Source organism: Panthera onca, chromosome C2 (assembly GCF_046562875.1).
Source record: "Panthera onca isolate mPanOnc1 chromosome C2, mPanOnc1 haplotype 2, whole genome shotgun sequence".
NCBI classification, from domain to species: domain Eukaryota; kingdom Metazoa; phylum Chordata; class Mammalia; order Carnivora; family Felidae; genus Panthera; species Panthera onca.
The window spans coordinates 25,880,284-25,900,000 of NC_138347.1; the positions used below are offsets into that span (position 1 = coordinate 25,880,284).

The following is a 19,717-nucleotide window of genomic DNA, read 5'->3' on the forward strand; positions in this document are numbered from 1 at the left end:
TAGAGTGGGAGAGAGCCAAAGCATTAGAGACTGTTAAAAACTGAGAACAAACTGAGGGTTGATGGGGGGTGGGAGGGAGGGCAGGGTGGGAGGGAGGGCAGGGTGGGTGATGGGTATTGATGAGGGCACTTTTTGGGATGAGCACTGGGTGTTGTATGGAAACCAATTTGACAGTAAATTTCATATATTAAAAAATAAAAAAAATAAAAAAAAATAAAAAAAAAAATAATAAAAAAATAAAAAAATAAAAAAAAATAAAAAAAAAAAAAAAAAGAATTATTCACCATGATCAAGTGGGATTCATTCCTGGGATGCAGGGCTGGTTCAACATTCGCAAATCAATCAACGTGATACATCACATTAACAAAAAAAAAGAGAAGAACCATATGATCCTGTCAATCGATGCAGAAAAGGCCTTTGACAAAATCCAGCACCCTTTCTTAATAAAAACCCTTGAGAAAGTCGGGATAGAAGGAACATACTTAAAGATCATAAAGGCCATTTATGAAAAGCCCACAGCTAACATCATCCTCAACGGGGAAAAACTGAGAGCTTTTTCCCTGAGATCAGGAACACGACAGGGATGCCCACTGTCACCGCTGTTGTTTAATATAGTGCTGGAAGTTCTAGCATCAGCAATCAGACAACAAAAGGAAATCAAAGGCATCAAAATTGGCAAAGATGAAGTCAAGCTTTCGCTTTTTGCAGATGACATGATATTATACATGGAAAATCCGATAGACTCCACCAAAAGTCTGCTAGAACTGATACATGAATTCAGCAAAGTTGCAGGATACAAAATCAATGTGCAGAAATCAGTTGCATTCTTATACACTAACAATGAAGCAACAGAAAGACAAATGAAGAAACTGATCCCATTCACAATTGCACCAAGAAGCATAAAATACCTAGGAATAAATCTAACCAAAGATGTAAAAGATCTGTATGCTGAAAACTATAGAAAGCTTATGCAGGTAATTGAAGAAGATATAAAGAAATGGAAAGACATTCCCTGCTCATGGATTGGAAGAATAAATATTGTCAAAATGTCAATACTACCCAAAGCTATCTACACATTCAATGCAATCCCAATCAAAATTGCACCAGCATTCTTCTCGAAACTAGAACAAGCAATCCTAAAATTCATATGGAACCACAAAAGGCCCCGAATAGCCAAAGTAATTTTGAAGAAGAAGACCAAAGCAGGAGGCATCACAATCCCAGACTTTAGCCTCTACTACAAAGCTGTCATCATCAAGACAGCATGGTATTGGCATAAAAACAGACACATAGACCAATGGAATAGAATAGAAACCCCAGAACTAGACCCACAAACGTATGGCCAACTCATCTTTGACAAAGCAGGAAAGAACATCCAATGGAAAAAAGACAGTCTCTTTAACAAATGGTGCTGGGAGAACTGGACAGCAACATGCAGAAGGTTGAAACTAGACCACTTTCTCACACCATTCACAAAAATAAACTCAAAATGGATAAAGGACCTGAATGTGAGACAGGAAACCATCAAAACCTTAGAGGAGAAAGCAGGAAAAGACCTCTCTGACCTCAGCCGTAGCAATCTCTTACTCGGCACATCCCCAAAGGCAAGGGAATTAAAAGCAAAAGTGAATTACTGGGACCTTATGAAGATAAAAAGCTTCTGCACAGCAAAGGAAACAACCAACAAAACTAAAAGGCAACCAACGGAATGGGAAAAGATATTTGCAAATGACACATCGGACAAAGGGCTAGTATCCAAAATCTATAAAGAGCTCATCAAACTCCACACCCGAAAAACAAATAACCCAGTGAAGAAATGGGCAGAAAACATGAATAGACACTTCTCTAAAGAAGACATCCGGATGGCCAACAGGCACATGAAAAGATGTTCAACGTCGCTCCTTATCAGGGAAATACAAATCAAAACCACACTCAGATACCACCTCACGCCAGTCAGAGTGGCCAAAATGAAGAAATCAGGAGACTATAGATGCTGGAGAGGATGTGGAGAAACAGGAACCCTCTTGCACTGTTGGTGGGAATGCAAATTGGTGCAGCCGCTCTGGAAAGCAGTGTGGAGGTTCCTCAGAAAATTAAAAATAGACCTACCCTATGACCCAGCAATAGCACTGCTAGGAATTTATCCAAGGGATACAGGAGTACTGATGCATAGGGGCACCTGTACCCCAATGTTTATAGCGGCACTCTCAACAATAGCCAAATTATGGAAAGAGCCTAAATGTCCATCAACTGATGAATGGATAAAGAAATTGTGGTTTATATACACAATGGAATACTACGTGGCAATGAGAAAAAATGAAATATGGCCTTTTGTAGCAACATGGATGGAACTGGAGAGTGTGATGCTAAGTGAAATAAGCCATACAGAGAAAGACAGATACCATATGGTTTCACTCTTATGTGGATCCTGAGAAACATAACAGAAACCCATGGGGGAGGGGAAGGAAAAAAAAAAAAAAAAAAAAAAAAAAAAGAGGTTAGAGTGGGAGAGAGCCAAAGCATTAGAGACTGTTAAAAACTGAGAACAAACTGAGGGTTGATGGGGGGTGGGAGGGAGGGCAGGGTGGGAGGGAGGGCAGGGTGGGTGATGGGTATTGATGAGGGCACTTTTTGGGATGAGCACTGGGTGTTGTATGGAAACCAATTTGACAGTAAATTTCATATATTAAAAAATAAAAAAAATAAAAAAAAATAAAAAAAAAAATAATAAAAAAATAAAAAAATAAAAAAAAATAAAAAAAAAAAAAAAAAGAATTATTCACCATGATCAAGTGGGATTCATTCCTGGGATGCAGGGCTGGTTCAACATTCGCAAATCAATCAACGTGATACATCACATTAACAAAAAAAAAGAGAAGAACCATATGATCCTGTCAATCGATGCAGAAAAGGCCTTTGACAAAATCCAGCACCCTTTCTTAATAAAAACCCTTGAGAAAGTCGGGATAGAAGGAACATACTTAAAGATCATAAAGGCCATTTATGAAAAGCCCACAGCTAACATCATCCTCAACGGGGAAAAACTGAGAGCTTTTTCCCTGAGATCAGGAACACGACAGGGATGCCCACTGTCACCGCTGTTGTTTAATATAGTGCTGGAAGTTCTAGCATCAGCAATCAGACAACAAAAGGAAATCAAAGGCATCAAAATTGGCAAAGATGAAGTCAAGCTTTCGCTTTTTGCAGATGACATGATATTATACATGGAAAATCCGATAGACTCCACCAAAAGTCTGCTAGAACTGATACATGAATTCAGCAAAGTTGCAGGATACAAAATCAATGTGCAGAAATCAGTTGCATTCTTATACACTAACAATGAAGCAACAGAAAGACAAATGAAGAAACTGATCCCATTCACAATTGCACCAAGAAGCATAAAATACCTAGGAATAAATCTAACCAAAGATGTAAAAGATCTGTATGCTGAAAACTATAGAAAGCTTATGCAGGTAATTGAAGAAGATATAAAGAAATGGAAAGACATTCCCTGCTCATGGATTGGAAGAATAAATATTGTCAAAATGTCAATACTACCCAAAGCTATCTACACATTCAATGCAATCCCAATCAAAATTGCACCAGCATTCTTCTCGAAACTAGAACAAGCAATCCTAAAATTCATATGGAACCACAAAAGGCCCCGAATAGCCAAAGTAATTTTGAAGAAGAAGACCAAAGCAGGAGGCATCACAATCCCAGACTTTAGCCTCTACTACAAAGCTGTCATCATCAAGACAGCATGGTATTGGCATAAAAACAGACACATAGACCAATGGAATAGAATAGAAACCCCAGAACTAGACCCACAAACGTATGGCCAACTCATCTTTGACAAAGCAGGAAAGAACATCCAATGGAAAAAAGACAGTCTCTTTAACAAATGGTGCTGGGAGAACTGGACAGCAACATGCAGAAGGTTGAAACTAGACCACTTTCTCACACCATTCACAAAAATAAACTCAAAATGGATAAAGGACCTGAATGTGAGACAGGAAACCATCAAAACCTTAGAGGAGAAAGCAGGAAAAGACCTCTCTGACCTCAGCCGTAGCAATCTCTTACTCGGCACATCCCCAAAGGCAAGGGAATTAAAAGCAAAAGTGAATTACTGGGACCTTATGAAGATAAAAAGCTTCTGCACAGCAAAGGAAACAACCAACAAAACTAAAAGGCAACCAACGGAATGGGAAAAGATATTTGCAAATGACACATCGGACAAAGGGCTAGTATCCAAAATCTATAAAGAGCTCATCAAACTCCACACCTGAAAAACAAATAACCCAGTGAAGAAATGGGCAGAAAACATGAATAGACACTTCTCTAAAGAAGACATCCGGATGGCCAACAGGCACATGAAAAGATGTTCAACGTCGCTCCTTATCAGGGAAATACAAATCAAAACCACACTCAGATACCACCTCACGCCAGTCAGAGTGGCCAAAATGAAGAAATCAGGAGACTATAGATGCTGGAGAGGATGTGGAGAAACAGGAACCCTCTTGCACTGTTGGTGGGAATGCAAATTGGTGCAGCCGCTCTGGAAAGCAGTGTGGAGGTTCCTCAGAAAATTAAAAATAGACCTACCCTATGACCCAGCAATAGCACTGCTAGGAATTTATCCAAGGGATACAGGAGTACTGATGCATAGGGGCACCTGTACCCCAATGTTTATAGCGGCACTCTCAACAATAGCCAAATTATGGAAAGAGCCTAAATGTCCATCAACTGATGAATGGATAAAGAAATTGTGGTTTATATACACAACGGAATACTACGTGGCAATGAGAAAAAATGAAATATGGCCTTTTGTAGCAACATGGATGGAACTGGAGAGTGTGATGCTAAGTGAAATAAGCCATACAGAGAAAGACAGATACCATATGGTTTCACTCTTATGTGGATCCTGAGAAACATAACAGAAACCCATGGGGGACGGGAAGGGGAAAAAAAAAAAAAAAAAAAAGAGGTTAGAGTGGGAGAGAGCCAAAGCATAAGAGACTGTTAAAAACTGAGAACAAACTGAGGGTTGATGGGGGGTGGGAGGGAGGGCAGGGTGGGTGATGGGTATTGAGGAGGGAACCTTTTGGGATGAGCACTGGGTGTTGTATGGAAACCAATTTGACGGTAAATTTCATATATTAAAAAATAAAAAAAATAAATAAAAAAAATAAAATAAAATAAAAAATAAAAAGGCTATGAACCCTAAGTCTGGCTCTAGATTAGCAAGCACACTTCTGGGTTCTACAATATCTGGCCATGTTTGTCTGAGTTGACCCTTTAGACAACTACATTATACTTTTTCATTTTTTTTCTTGAACTAGTATTTTTTTCCAATTCAATTCAACAAGTATTCTTTGAAAAATTTATGTGCACAACATTTTTTATAGAAATCTGTTGAATATTTTTTCAATACCAATTCATCAACACAAAATATGTGTCCTTAGTGATGTAAATGAACCACAAATTAGAAAAAAACAAAAAAGCTCTTTGCCATCCATTGATAAGCTCACAGTTGCATCTGGAATATCAAGCCAAGAATTGTTAGCTGATGGCCATTTCTGAAGTGTCAGACTGAAGGCACTAAGCTACTTAAGTGCTTCCAGGAGGCTGCCAAATTGCAGAAAGATGGCAGAGTGGGCCAGGGGCAACATTAAAATTCTGCCACCAGTTTCCTGGTAGTGAAGTGTGGAGTTCTGTAAGGAGTTACTAAGGACGTGTATGAAACCATTTTAGGAAATGTTTCCCAATAGAAAGATAACCTTTGGTGAGATGGTCTAGGGCTAATCTTATCATTTAGTCTGAAATACCATTAGCTCTGATTCTAAGATCAGAATGGAAAGAATGTTTTGCACGAGAATACTTATTACTTATTTAGAACTGAGCGCCTGTACTGAATCTAAATATCAGTATAGATATAACTGAATTCCCTCCTTTGTTTGCCCCTCAGTGCTCTCGAGTGGGAGGAGAGGTATAGCAAGTGAGATATAAGTGAGAAGACCTTTGCTAGCTCCCGTCTGGGGTGGAGGCATGGCTAGAAAGAGGAGCTCCATGTTTCCAAAATGGACATGGAGGCTTTCAGTGCCTAAAAAAAGGCCCAGCCCCTCAAAATGGGGCCAGTGACAGTCGAGCTTTTCAAGGTGCCTCAAAAAGATGAGACAAAATTTACACAAAGATGCGTATGATCTAGCAGGATGTCTGGTCCTCTGCTCTTTCCTGAATCTCAATTGCTTCCAGATAACTTTAACTGGAAACTTTTTGTGAAAAATTCCTAAACAAGGCTATTTAAAATTGCCCTTTAATTCTTTCTACCAGTGCAGTATAATTTGGAGCCTCTGTATTTTATAAGCAAACATTTTCTGGCACTTAGTATGTGCTAGGCACAATTCTGAAGTACCTCAAAAACATTACATTCTTTAATAATCATAACCCTATGAGGAAGGAGCCAAGATGGCAGAACAGCATGGAAGTTTTTGTGTGTCTCACATCCATGAAATATAGCCAGACCAACACTAAACCATCCTGCACACCTAGGAAACTTATCTGAGGATTGACACAACAATCTGCACAACCTGAACCACAGAACTTAGCAGGTATGTGGCGCAGAGAGGTGAAGTGGGGGAGAAACAAGCCGCAGAGGGCAGGGAGTTGATTTTGCGTGCGGAGATAGGACAGAGATGGGGGGAGGGGGAGCAGAAGGGGAAAAGCACCACCCCCCCAAAAGCAGCTGGAAAGAAAGTGGAAAAGTGGAAACAGCCTCAGGGACTGAACTAAAAAGGGAGAAGGAGAAAGGAGAGGGTTTAAATTACATTAAGACTCTATAAATAGGGGGAGCGCAGTCTGAAACTCTGTAGCTCAATACCTGGTGGTGTTCTGGTGGGAAGGACAAATCCCCAGGAGCAGAGTGGAGTCTGGAGGTCTTAGGGCCACAAGGGGAGAGCCGGTTCCCTTGCTGGGAGTACATCTGGTAGAAGCTGTGTGGGTCCCCCAAAGGCAAGTCCCCAGTGGACCCGGGAGAACAACCACATTCGCTGGTGCTGGAACAAGATTGTTAAAGGTGAAGCCTGGTGCCAGATGTGTGTTGTGATTTTCCATAGTTCCTGAAACGCTACTGTTACACTATCTTGCAAACTTTTTCTGGGGTGGGCTGGCACCCGGCCACAGTCTTTGGGCATCAGCAGCAGCAAAGTCCCGCAAACGTCGCAGGGTGCGACCAGCACCTGGCCATTGCTTGGTGAGAACCTTCTGCAGAGGGACAGAATGGGTCAAAGCCGCAGTCCCTCAGAAGTGAGGAGTCAGGAAAAACAGCGGTATCTGAGACAAAGCTCAGGAGGGAGGTGCTGTCTGGGGCTTGGTCATAGACTGCGTAAAAGTGGGGAGTGGATGGAAGCCGAAGACAAAGGATGGGTGCGTGATGGCTGATCAGAGAGAAGAGCGTTCCAATATTAGAGACTAGGTAGCTGAGTGACGCCATTTTCACCACTCCCACGCATGTGCATAAGCACCTACAACCGCCACAACAATCCACCATCTAGCAGATTAAGCAGCACCATCTAGTAGAGAACGGAGCCATTACACTAAACCCTGCCCAACTAGGCCAACCTTGCTCTTCAGGAACACAAGTCTCTCCGCCTGCTTAGATTATGGGCTGTAAAGCACTTCATAGTTTGACTTCTAGGCAAAAATGAAGTAATTTCAGTTGTATTTCAGTCTGTTCGCCGGTCCACCTATTGAATTTTCTTTTTTTATTTTTTCCTTTTTCCTCTTATTCATTTCTTTACTTTTTCTTGAATACAGAAAGAAAAAAATTCATTTTTATTTTCATTTTTATTAAAAATATTTTTCTTTAATTTTTTTCTACTATATCTTTTACTTTTCTGTAAATTTTTTCAAATTCTATTTTATTTCCATCATTTCATTTTAGTCTACTTCGTGTATTCATTTTTTTCAAATTTTCAAAAGATTCCCTTTTTTTTCTTTCTTTCCCCTTTTTTCTCTAATCTATCAAGCTCCTTTCAACACCCATTCCAAAAGACACCGAGAATCTAGCATCATTATTCGATTTGTGTGTGTGTGTGTTTTTAATTTTTTTAATTTTAGTATTTTTTTAATTTTAATTTTTTAACTTTAATTTTTTTACCTCATTAATTCCTTTTCTCCTGTCAAAATGATGAAATGAAGGAATTCACCCCAAAAGGAAGAGCAGGTAGAAACGACAGGCAGGGACTCAACCAACACAGATGCAAGCAAGATGTCTGAACCAGAATTTGGAATCATGACAATAAGAATATTAGCTGGAGTCTAAATAGATTAGAATCCCTTTCTGTGGAGATAAAAGAAGTAAAATCTAGTCAGGATGAAATGAAAAATGTTATAACTGAGCTGCAATCTCGAATGGATGCCACAGCGGCAAGGATGGATGAACAGAGAATCAGTGATATAGAGGACAAACTTATGGAGAATAACGAAGCAGAAAAAAAGAGGAAGATTAAGGCAAAAGAGCATGATTTAAGAAGTAGAGAAATCAGTGACTCATTAAAAAGTAACAACATCAGAATCATAGGGGTCCCAGAAGAGGAAGAGAGAAAGAGGGATAGAAAGGTTATGTGAGCAAATCATAGCAGAAAACTTTCCTAACCTGGGGAAAGATACCAACATCAAAATCCAGGAAGCACAGAGGACTCCCATTAGATTCAACAAAAAACTGAACATCTACATGGCATATCATAGTCAAATTCACAAAATACTCAGGCAAGGAGAGAATCATGAAAGCAGCAAGGGAAAAAAAAAGTCCTTAACCTACAAGGGAAGACAGATCAGGTTTGCAGCAGACCTATCCACAGAAACTTGGCAGGCCAGAAAGGAGTGGCAGGATATATTCAATGTGCTCAATCAGAAAAATATGCAGCTAATAATTCTTTATCCAGCAAGGCTGTCATTCAAAATAGAAGGAGAGATAAAAATTTTCCCAGAAAAACAAAAATTTAAGGAGTTTGTGACCACAAAACCAGTCCTGCAAGAAATTTTAAGGGGCACTCTCTGACGGGAGAAAAGATGAAACAAACAAACAAACAAACAAATACCAAAATCAACAAAGACTATAAAGGACCAGAGAACACCACCAGAAGCTCCAACTCTACAAGCAACATAATGGCAATAAATTCATATCTTTCAGTACTCACACTAAATGTCAACGGACTAAATGCTCCAATCAAAAGACATAGGGTAACAGAATATATAAGAAAACAAGATCCATCTACATGCTGTTTATAAGAGACCCACTTTAGACCTAAAAACACCTTCAGATTGAAAGTAAGGGGATGGAGAACCATCTACCATGCTAATGGTCAACAAATGAAAGCCACAGTATCCATACTTTTATCAGACAATCTAGACTTTAAAATAAAGACTGTATTAAGAGATGAAGAAGGGCATTACATCATAATTCAGGGGTCTATCCACCAAGAAGACCTAACAATTGTAAACATTTATGCCCCCAACTTGGAAAAGCCCAAATATATAAATCCATTAATCACAAACATAAAGAAACTCATTGACAATAATACCATAATAGTAAGGGACTTCAAAACCCCACTTACAGCAATGGACAGATCATCTATGCAGAAAATCAACAAGGAAACAATGGCTTTAAATGACACACTGGACCGGATGGGCTTAACGATATATTCAGAACATTTCACCCTAAAGCAGCAGAATACACATTCTTCTTGGGTGCACTTGGAACATTCTCCAGAATAGATCACGTACTGGGACACAAATGAGCCCTCAACAAGTACAAAAAGATCAAGATCATACCGTGCATATTTTCAGACCACAACGCTATGAAACTCAAAATCAACCACAAGAAAAAATTTGGAAAGGTAACAAATACTTGGAGACTAAAGAACATCCTACTAAAGAATGAATGGGTTAACCAAGAAGTTAAAGAGGAAATTAAAAGGTACATGGAAGCCAATGAAAATGGTAACACCACAACCCAAAACCTCTGGGATGCAGCAAAGGTGGTCAAAAGAGGGAAGTATATAGCAATCCAGGCCTTCATAAAAAAGGAAGAAAAGTCTCAGATACACAACCTAAGCTTACACCTTAAAGAGCTGGAAAAAAGAACAGCAAATAAAATCCCAAACCAGTAGAATACAGGAAATAATAAAGATTAGAGCGGAAATTAATGCTATCAAAACCAAAAAACAGTAGAACAGATCAATGAAACCAGAAGCTGGTTCCTTGAAAGAATTAACAAAATTGATAAACCACTAGTCAGTTTGATCAAAAAAGAAAAAAGAAAGGACCCAAATAAATAAAATCAAGAATGAAAGAGGAGAGATCACAACCAACACTGCAGAAATACAGACAATAATAAGAGAATGTTATAAGCATTTATATGCCAATAAATTGGGCAATCTGGAAGAAATGGGCAAATTCCGAGAAACATATACACTACCAAAACTGAAACAGGAAGAAATAGAAAATTTGAACAGACCCATAACCAGTAAGGAAATAGATTAGGAATCAAAAATCTGCCAAAAAACAAGAGCCCAGGGCCAGATGGCTTTCCAGGGGAATTCTACCAAACATTTAAGGAAGAGTTAACACCTACTCTCTTGAAGCTGTTCCAAAAAATAGAAATGGAAGGAAAACTTCCAAACTCTTTCTAGGAAGCCAGCATTACCTTGATTCCAAAACCAGACAGAGACCCCACTAAAAAGGAGAACTATAGACCAATTTCCCTGATGAACATGGATGCAAAAATCCTCAACAAGATATTAGTCAACTAGATCCAACAATACATTAAAAAAATTATTCACCACGACCAAGTGGGATTTATACCTGGGATGCAGGGCTGGTTCAATATCTGCAAAACAATCAATGTGACTCATCATATCAACAAAAGAAAGGACAAGAACCATATGATCCTCTCAATAGATGTAGATAAAACATTTAACAAAATACAGCATCCTTTCTTGATAAAAATCCTCAAGAAAGTAGGGATAGAAGGATCGTATCTCAAGATCATAAAAGCCATAAGTGAAAGACCCAGTGCTAATAACATCCTCAATGGGGAAAAACTGAGAGCTTTCCCCCTAACGTCAGGAACAAGACAGGCATGTCCACTCTCACCAGTGTTATTCAACACAGTATTGGAAGTCTTAGCCTCAGCAATCAGACAACACAAAGAAATAAATGGCATCCAAATCAGCCAGGAGGAGGTCAAACTTTCACTCTTTGCAGATGACATGATACTCTATATGGAAAACCCAAAAGATTCCACCAAAAAACTGCTAGAACTGATCCTGGAATTCACCAAAATAGCAGGATATAAAATCAATGCACAGAAATCGGTTGCATTCCTATACACCAACAATGAAGCAACAGAAAGAGAAATCAAGGAATCAATCCCATTTACAATTGCACCAAAAACCACAAAATACCTAGAAATAAACCTAACCAAAGAGGTGAAAAATCTATACACTGAAAACTATAGAAACTTATAAAAGAAATTGAAGAAGACACAAAAAACTGGAAAAAGATTCCATGCCCCTGGATATGAAGAACAAATATTGTTAAAATGTCAATACTACCCAAGGCAATCTACATATTTAGTGCAATCCCTATCAAAATAACACCAGCATTCTTCACAGAGCTAGAACAATCCTAAAATTTGTATGGAACCAGAAAAGACCCCGAATAGCCAAAGCAATCTTGAAAAAGAAAATCAAAGCAGCAGGCATCACAATACTGGACTTCCAGCTATACTACAAAGCTGTAATTATCAAGACAGTATGGTATTGACACAAAAACAGACACTCAGATCAATGGAACAGAATAAAGAACCCAGAAATGGACCCACAAACGTATGGCCAACTAATCTTTGACAAAGCAGGAAAGAATATCCAATGGAATAAAGACAATCTCTTCAACAAGTGGTGCTGGGAAAACTGGGCAGTGACATGCAGAAGATGAACCTAGACCACTTTCTCACACCATACACAAAAATAAACTCAAAATGGATGAAAGACCTAAATGTAAGACAGGAAGCCATCAAAATCCTCGAGGAAAAAGCAGGCAAAAACCTCTTTGATCTTGCCCGCAGCAACTTCTTACTCATCTCCAGAGGCAAGAGAAACAAAAGCAAAAATGAACTATTGGGACTTCATCAAAATAAAAAGCTTCTGCACAGCAAAGGAAACCATCAGCAAAACTAAAAGGCGACCAACAGAATGGGAGAAGATATTTGCAAACGACATATCAGATAAAGGGTTAGTATCCAAAATCTATAAAAAACTTATCAAACTCAACACCCAAAAACAAATAATCCAGTAAAGAAATGGCAAAAGACGTGAATAGACACTTCTCCAAAGAAGACATCCAGATGGCCAACCGACACATGAAAAAATGCTCAACCTCACTCATCATCAGGGAAATACAAATCAAAACCACCATGAGATACCACCTTACTCCTGTCAGAATGACTAACATCAACAACTCAGGCAACAACAGATGTTGGCAAGGATGCGGAGAAAGAGGATCTCTTTTGCATTGTTGGTGGGAATGCAAGCTGGTGCAGCCACTCTGGAAAACAGTATGGAGATTCCTCAAAAAATTAAAAATAGAAGTACCCTAAAACCCAGCAACTCCACAACTAGGTATTTATCCAAGGGATACAGGTATGCTGTTTCAAAGGGACACATGCACCCCCATGTTTATAGCAGCATTATCAACAATAGCCAAAGTACAGAAACAGCTCAAATGTCCATCGATGGATGAATGGATAAGGAAGATGTGGTCCATATATACATGCAGTATTACTCAGCAATCAAAAAGAATGAAATCTTGCCGTTTGCAACAATGTGGATGGAACTAGAGGGTATTATTCTAAGCAAAATTAGTCAGAGAAAGACAAATATCGTATGACTTCACTCATACGAGGACTTTAAGACACAGAACAGATGAACACAAGGGAAGGGAAGCAAAAATAATATAAAAACAGGGAAAGGGACAACACATAAGAGACTCTTAAATATGAAGAACTAACAGAGGGTTACTGGAGGGGTTGTGGGAGGGGGGATGGGCTAAATGGGTAGGGGGCATTAGGGAATCTATTCCTGAAATGATTGTTGCACTATATGCTAACTAATTTGGATGTAAATTAAAAAAATAAAATTAAAAAAACAAAAATAATAATAAACATAACCATATGAGTTAGGCAATGTTATTATTATTATTATTCCTATTTTACAAATAGAGAAACTATGTAGGAAGAGTGAATTTGGTACTTGCCCATATCATACTATAAAGAAATGGCAGAGTTAAAACTCAGGTTACCTGGCCCCGGCATCCAGGCTCATAACTGTCCCACAATGTGCCTATCATATGTGACTCCTTTTTTTGTTTGTTTGTTTTTATGAACATCACTTGTTAATGACTACAGTTGTATTTGAATCCATATTCTGACATTTGTCACTATTTGACAAATTATTTGCTTTCTCCGCTGGTAAAATGGGAATAATATGGCCTACTCAAATTAAATGAGCTGAATTAAATTAAATGAGCTAAACTCAGCACAGTGTCTGGCACACAGTGACATACCACAAGTGGCTGTTGCTAGTTTTATCACATCATTGCAAATACTGATGACAATACATGATTACACGGATAAAAATAATAGTAATCTTACTATGATTAGGACCTCTATCATATATTTTTGACAATTCATTATCTCATTTAATCTTTGTAACAATGCTGCAAAGAAAATATGATTCCTATTTCACATATTAAAAATATAGGACATCAGAATTGAGTAATAGACCTAAGACCTCATACCTATAAAGTAGTGTGAGCGTTTGTGTCATTTTTTGACAGAAATTAAAAAAAAAAGCAGAGGGCAGGGAAATGATTGCTTCTATGTGTGTGAGTGGATTCAGAATCAAACAAATGAATAAATAAGCCCTCAAAATTTAACTCTGCTCATTTGTCCTGACTCTTTCTCATTTAATTCTGATGACTGTCTGCTCTATTTTCTAAAAGCCATGGGTATACATCACAGGTGCATCAACAAGCACAACACTGACATCTTTCTATTTTTATCTTCCCAAGAGTATTTCTGTTGTAACTGATGTGTCGGTGGTGGTCGTGCTTTCATTTTTGTTTTCAAAATCCTGGAAGAAGATTTAACGTGGTAAAAGTATAGTACAATAATACATATTGATTTAGACCTTTGACATCCCTCATGGAGCAGATGCTAAGAGCTTGTTTCTTTTAAAAACCAATTAACATATTATTTTTGATCACAAGAGAGTATTGTCTATTACACTATCCATTAAACAAAATAAGTAATTAAAAATATCAAATGCTTCTCAAAATAACTAGCAAAACTATATGAAAATAGAATTTTTGCTAAGTTGCCTTTCCTCAGGCCAATAACGATTTGCTTAGGTTCAGCTATGAAAATTTTAATTTACCTTATTAAGTCGTCTTCTTTCTAAGAAAAATGCAAACAAATAAAACATTTCTCTTAGCTGTGTATTCCTCTGCAAAACAGAATTAAAGAAAATTTGCATCTGCATTTTGAGTAATATACAGAATAACTGACATCCATGTCTTCGATATACTACTAAATGAATGCAAATTATTAAATGGACATGTATTATAAAGTGAAATAACACATGTAAGGTGCCTAACAGTCTGCTTATCACATAGAAAGCAATCAGTCAGTATTGGCTTTCATTTTTAATATTATGCTTTAGATTGCTAATATGCTACTTTTCTGAAGTCTTCATGACCTGCCAGTGCAGTGCTTAATTTAAGTGAAAAGGATCTTTACTAAGAGGTTCACCATCACAAGCCATCTGCCATTTGAGGAAAGTTTGGCATGTATCGAACAGCAATCTTCGCCACCATTAAGGTAAAAAAGAGAAATGCATCAAAAGCTAGATGAAGCTAGTCATGGTGAACGTCCAGGGCTCTTGATTTTAACAGCATTCTGTCTGTCCCCAAAGAGAGTGCAGTGTACTGAGTGGGTCTCCCCCAAATGCACAGGTTGAAACCCTAACTCCCAATGGTATTAGGAGGTGAGGATGGTATTAGGAGGTGATAGTATTAGGACATGAGAGCAAAGTCCTCATGAATGGGATTGGTTCCCTGATAAAAGGGACCTCAGAGAGCTCTCTCACCCTCTTCTGTCATATGAGGATATAATGCGGAGACAATCGTCTGTAACTTGGAAGAGAACCTACCAGAACCTACCCAAGATGGCACCCTGATCTTGGACCTCCAGCCTCCAGAACTCTGAGGAAAAAATTTCTGTTGTTTATATGCCACCCAGTCTATGGCACTTTCTTATAGCCACCCAAACTAAGAGTGTACTGATACTAAAGACAACTTTGTGTCTTTGGTCCCCAGAAGGACTCTCTGTCCATAAACACATATTTCTGTGATCCTGGTAAACAGCTCAGAGTGGAAGACAGGATATGTCTTTTACTCCAGGAGGCTATGGTGCCCTTTGGGGCCTGAGTTCTGGAGCCAGGGCCAATGTGGAAGTCCCTTCTCTTGGAGACCATAGCACCGACAAGTTCACAGAGAACCACTCTGTGTAATCGTTCTGCTTCAGGATCTGAACTTCATGTACTGCATAGGTCTCAGAGTAGCTATCCTACTGTAACTGCCTTTAACTATGAGAACAAACTGAGGGTTGATGGAAGGAGGCAGGTGGGGGATGGGCTACATGGTGATGGGCAGTAAGGAGGGCACTTGTTGGGATGAGTACTGGGTGTTGTATGTAAGTGATGAATCACTAAATCCTACACCTGAAACCAGTATTGCACTGTATGTTAACTGGCTGGAATTTAAATAAAAACTTGGAGAAAAAAATGTAATAAAGTTAAAATAAAGAAAACTGAAGGAAATGAGAACCAAGCTCTTCTTAACAACCTTAGGACTAGGATGTTATCTGTTAGGAATCATTTCTATAGTAGTTTTAGTAGTAGCACAGAAAAAATTATCTTTAAAAAGGAAAAATAGTTAGGGCCAGTATTAAGTTTCAGTCATTTAATTCATATAATTTGACATGTCTAGAAAACAATAGAATATGGGTAGAATCATAAACTGGTGTGTTATACTCATGGAAAAGAAACTATATCCAGATGTTTTCTGTCAAAGTGACGTATTTTATAATTATCAAATTTTCTTTTGCTTTTCTTTTGCAAAGAAATGGATGATGATGATAGGACTGGGGGTGATAATCAATGGAAGGATGAGGCCAATTGCATGGCATGAATTTTCTCTTTCTTACCTAGACCTTTTTAACAACCCATAAAGACACAACATATCAGGATGTAATATACTGTAACAGGAGGACTAAATGTATTTGCTGGCAACAGAAACAAGTGTCTATTCAACAGTCCCTGAGTAATCCTTAGCATGATGGATCTAAATAAGCTATTATGGCTTTAACTAGTAAGTGAGGCATGTCATTACACTGTATTTATAACAAAAAGAAAGACATCCTCATGGGCCATTTGCCTAGAGCCTCATGGGCTCCTTAAACACCCCCAGGAAAGTTCCGCGTGTAAGCAGCAAGGCCAATAAAACTGAAGCCTGGCATGTTATCAAATTGTTATCAAAAGTCCCTGAATTGGTTGGTCCTCGTTCTCATATACTCTCGCCTCTATTAACTGAAAGTGACCTCTGGTTTTCAATTCAGGTATAGTCTGACTTTGGCTTTTGTTTCATTTTTTACTCTGCCCTACTTCACCCTGCATTTCTTCTGTAGTCTCTGGCCACAAGCCCTGTATTTCCGCACCTTCCTTCCATGTTAGATGGTAGCCCAGGCCCTATGCTTGTAAATAGTTTCTCGTTTCCCTGACCTAATCCTGGGCTCTGTTTCTAACACACACTGGATTATTACTTTTTAATTTGTAGTATTATTATTAATATGATTGTTATTACCTCATTTGGGTTTTTTTTTTCTCTTTAGAAACCAAAACAAAAACTGGAGTATGCTAAACTAATCTTTAGGATCAAGTTGCAGTCTATTTTTTAGGAAGTTCAATGTTGAAAGCTGAAACCTATCTCAGGGGAAAAAAATAGCTGTTTTGAGAGCAAGGTTTGGATTTTGAACTTTCACCCCTGTTATTTTTTATAATTAATATGAGTATTTGTCACAATGCTGTCAGCAGAACCACATTTCCCTTTCTTACCCATGAGACCTCTTTAATAATTTATTATCGGTGTGGGGAAGCTAAGGAAGCCCTTTTTCCATAGAATGAGGAGAAATACTTTATAGAAAATCAGGTGAACTTTTTTGCTATTCTCCAAGGAATCTTTTAAAGTTCACAAGAGAGGAAGAGCTAATATGTTTCTTTTATATGACTGATATCATGACAGAAATACAGATGAAAAAAAGTGAGTTCCTGGAACAAGAGACACGAATGGGAGCGGCAATAGTAGCTAATTAGATTCCGGTCCAGGTAAGTAACATACATTACCAAAGTTCACACAGGACTTCAGGGAACCAAGAAAGACAAGCAGAAGAAACTCCCTGCCCCAAAATACCTTAAGACTATAACCCTGTTAGAGCTGTATTATAGTCACATATGTCCTGCAGACCAAGGAACAATTCTACACATTTAGCAAATATCTACTGAAGTTCACACCTGTGGTTTGCTTAGGAAAATCCTAAGACAGAAGCATATTAAAATAGGACTCAATGTCAGTTATGACTGAGGCCCTACATCAAAAATATTCATCATTAGGGGCGCCTGGGTGGCTCAGTCAGTTGGGTGTCTGACTTCGGCTCAGGTCATGATCTCAGTTTGTGGGTTCAAGCCCCGCATCAGGCTCTGTGCTGACAGCTCAAAGCCTGGAGCCTGCTTCGGATTCTGTGTTTCCCTCTCTCTCTGCCCCTCCCCTGTTCATGCTATGTCTCTCTCTCTCTCTCTCTCTCTCTCTCTCTCTCTCTCTCTCTCTTAAAAATGAGTAAACATTAAAAAATTTTTTAAAGAATTCATTATTATCACGTTCCAAACTGAGTTGCTAGACTACCAAGACCTAACAATATTTGAAAACGAGACAGTCAAAATGCAATTTTGCAACTTTTATTTTAGCACCCACATTAAGTGTTTAAGAGGCTGAAAAGAAAATTTCTTTCAAAAAAAACCCTGTTAGAGTGGTTGTTTCTGCATCTCCTACTACAGACAAAAACAGGGGGTGTTTCTCTCCTCAACCTGACAATGATGAAAAAGATTCAAAAGGTCCATTTGCAAAGGTTGACATATGTCTCCCAACATGACCAGGTGGAGACTGACCATCCATGTCAAGAAAACGCAAGGGAGAGATCTCTGGCTGAGGGGAGCTCTACAAAAAGCCTATACTCTGCCATTTTCCATCTGCCAAACACAAAGACTGCTGATGGCAAGACTAATCAAGTAGTCTTGCTCCCATCCTCTGCATGATCCTGGTGGAGCCAGAAACATAGCATGAAAGGGGAGCAGAGGTAGAAAGCAAGGTGGGGGTATGAGAAGAAGCTGGCCATGCCCCACGCCCTTCATGTAGGCTCTGGACTTCAAAAGACCTCCTATGGGGAAGGGGAGAAGCTTTGACTTTGAAGCAAAATTACTTGATTATTACACATGCCTAGACATACCAATGATTGAAATGAAATTACTTAGAAGACCACAGCAACCTGAGATTTTCTCCAGAGGAAACAGAGAAACTAGTCTCACAGGATGGATTCGAAGAAAAGGTGGGAAACAAAACTGAAGTTGCTTTATAATTGACGCTGGTAGCTCATTTGTTTAGTGTTCTGGTTATAAAAATAATTCTTCATGTTTTTCTTTCAGAATAAAAAGTATGTTCCTACAAGTCAAAAAATGCTTTCAGGTTGCTGCTTTTTTTTGTTATATATATTTTTAGCTAATAAAAATTCTCTACTCAAATCATTTTTTTAATTTTTAAATTCCTCTCGGATTTTATGGTAGGAATCATATAAATTCAGATTTTTTAGGTCCTCAGAGGCCTCATCCAAGGGGTGAATAAATTTCCATAAAAGTAGCCAAGTGGCCTCTGATTAAATACCTCCAGGTTCATGACTTCATGAGGCATTTCAGTCTTTGTTGAAGAGCATTTATTATTAAAAAGTTCTTCCTCATATTAAAGATAAAATCTAAATACTGCCTTATTCACTTGGCAAAAATGCACTCAGCCTTCAATTCCCAGTTCAAATACCCCCAAGATGTTTTCCTGGTCCCCAAGAGTCGACCTGATTCCCCAGTGTCCCCACTTGTGTCCCACTGTGCCTCTTATTGACTTTTCCTATGCCACTTAGCATGGGGTGCTTCCTATCTTGGTTTATGTCACTGCCTCCTTCTTTAGAATGAGCAGCTGCTGCTTGCTAATTCACTGTATGGAGTCCTGCAGAGGATCCCAAGATAATCACACATGGTTTCTGGCCTCAAGTTGCATTACATCCACAAACAGGGATAAAACATGAACACTGATAACCTTAGCATAAGCTAGAAGGAAATAAGTGCCTCAGGTATGTGCAGATTCTCGAAGGAGAAACATTATTGTTTAGATTTTTCTCTCTTGAGAGAGTATCTTTACTGTAGTCTCATTTTTTCCCATCCTTTCGGGTATATTTTACATTCTACACTTCAATTTACCAACAATTGGTGATTTT

General features: G+C 38.6%; 1 protein-coding gene across 2 annotated transcripts in view; it reads right to left on the minus strand.

The window, feature by feature from the left end:
- LOC132683884 (uncharacterized) overlaps positions 1-19,717 on the minus strand; it is a 351,206-nt gene that overhangs the window by 52,937 nt on the left and 278,552 nt on the right. Inside the window, exon 6 of one of the 2 annotated variants that reach the window (XM_078452866.1) lies at positions 14,448-14,570. The exons of the other annotated variant lie outside the window; for it this stretch is intronic. The gene's annotated coding sequence lies outside the window, so the exon portion shown is untranslated. Of the gene's footprint in view, positions 1-14,447; positions 14,571-19,717 lie in introns of those variants that run through there. 2 annotated transcript variants of the gene reach the window in all.